This window comes from Tetrao urogallus (assembly GCF_951394365.1).
Source record: "Tetrao urogallus genome assembly, chromosome: 21".
Classification (NCBI taxonomy): domain Eukaryota; kingdom Metazoa; phylum Chordata; class Aves; order Galliformes; family Phasianidae; genus Tetrao; species Tetrao urogallus.
Window position 1 is genome coordinate 5934484 of NC_136834.1, and position 2346 is coordinate 5936829.

A 2346-nucleotide genomic window follows, 5' to 3' on the forward strand; every position below is an offset into this window, starting at 1 on the left:
GGAAGATGATCTGTGGCTGCTTTTCTTTGTGGGATTGTTACTCAGGATTAAAAAATCTTGGATAGATAGCTCCAAAGTGCCTTAGGTCCAGAGTGAAAGCACTTATGGAGGAAAGAGCAGCCTGGAATGGAAAAGCAGAGAAGAGGATGAGCACAGGCAGGATGCTGAGGTGGTTTCTCACTGCCAGGCTCAGCAGGGTCGTGGTGCCTGCTTCAGGGACAGCACCTATCTGTTGACTTCTCTATCTGTCAGAATGGATTTTGGTCTATGCTGTTTTGTTGGTACCTCAGGCTGCTCCAGTATGTCCTGTTCACCAGTGCTGATGTTAATATGCTGCTGGACACAGAGATCTGAGCGTGCTGCTGGAAAGCTCACTTGCTTTTGGTCAGTTTTGTAAGCAATGTTTTGCATGTGTGAATTTACTAATCAGAGGTGAGTGAGCAAGAGCACTGAGTGTTGTGACCTTGGGATGTGCCAATATTTTGCAAATGTTAACTTGTTGGCTGCAGACTGGATGAGCTGGATGGTTCCCAATGTGCAGCTGAGGGGAGGAGTGGAGGTGTGGAGATAAGCTCACAAACTGTCAAGCAGAACACTGCAATTTCTTGTGAGAATCAGCAATATCTAACCATTGCCCTTGAAAGTCCCAGTCCCAGCTGTGTGTTCTCACTGCAGACCCCACTACTGCGTGGGAAAAGAGTGATGCCTTGTCCAGCATCTCAGCAGTGCAGATTTACAGGCATGTATGGCTTCTTTTGGCTTCCGAGGTCTTCCTCTCTCAGGCTGGGCCAAAGGCCTCTGAAGATTAGAAATAGACCCATTGTACAGACTTGTGTGCATTTATCTCCCATTAAAGTGGCTAAAATTTTTTGTCACATTTCATTCTGGGCTGTTAAGGGTGGCAGGATGGAGGTGAATATGTTGTTACTTGCTGAAATAGCGACAGGCATTTCTAGGTAAAGCTAAGGCTTAAAGTTAATGGTGAGATCAAAGATGCTCCTTGAGACTGCTGAAACTCAGCAGCCAGGCATCACCTCCCATCAAAGCTTCATCCCCCTCTGTATGCATGTGGTACCTTTGTCTCTACCCACTGTGCAATTTCCCTGCAATGCACTAACTAGCAACAGAGGGAAGCAGCAATCCAGTGAATGGTGGAGATGAGTTGAGAAGGTGTGCAGAGAGGCAGCTCCCCATGTGTAACCAAGCAAATCACATCAGCAGCACTGGCTTCATGCACTGAGCCCCAAGTTTGCATGTTTCAATCTTTCTTCCTCCAAATGCCAGCAACGAATCAGCCTGACTGCTTTGCTGCAGCCTCCCTTTGGGTCCTGCGTCACAGCCACCACTAAATGTCACCCCAGGCAGTCTTGCTCACCCGAGGCATCTATATTACATAGAGGAAGAAGGGACAGAGGATCCCCTGCTGCACTGCTTAGGAAGCAGATGTGTGTGTCTGGAGGTGCCATCGTGGAAATCCTGATGGTGAAAGTTTGGCTAGAGAATTCTGTGCAGAAGTTAAGGTGTTACCTCCTCAAACTGTGGTGCTGGGAAGAGGTGTTGGGGTGACATCAAGGAGCTGATGCCTTAATGGCAGAGGCTACATATCCTCCGGGCTGATGTGGGAGACTGGGAGTGGCAGAGAGCCTGAATATGCTGCTGCTGTGTTTAGCCTCAGGTTAGTCACCTCCCTGTGCCATTTGCATAGCTGATAGGCACTGGGAGGTAATTTCATCCAAGTCATCTAGTAGTGCTTCCAATAAAGACAGAATTAGTTTATGGGAGTCTTCCTGGTTCACCTCCATTTAACCTGTGCCAAGGGCTTCTGCTGGATCACATCTGAGGATGTGTTTTCCTTCTGCTGGACTGCCCCATCAGAATGACTGCCCTGCTTCCTTCCCTCACTGATCCTCGTTTTAGGGCAAATTACAGACAGCACTGCTGCCAACTTCCAGGAATGCTATTTGCAAAGTTTCCTGCAATTCTCTGTCATCTTAAAGGCCAATTTTTAGGCTGTCACTATTGGTGCAGGGATGCTTCCCCAGCATGTGCAGCAGTCACTGCACGAGGGAGGTGTGTTAGCTGCACTGGCAGCCCAGCTGCTCTTTGCACCACAGATCCCAAGTGCTCAAGTGTGAATGGGCACTGACCTGGCTTTGCCAATGTCAATTTTGTTTTGAAAGAGAAAGGAAACTTCTGAAACGCCCTTAAAATATTCAGGTTTTTTTTTTTCTGTTGAAAACGAGTGCAGCCACGTGGTTAGAGCTGGTGTCACCCAGCATGACCACACAGCACGGGGCGGCGCGGAGGTGCTCGCTCTGCTAAAAGAAAAGGCCTGGCTGCATCTTG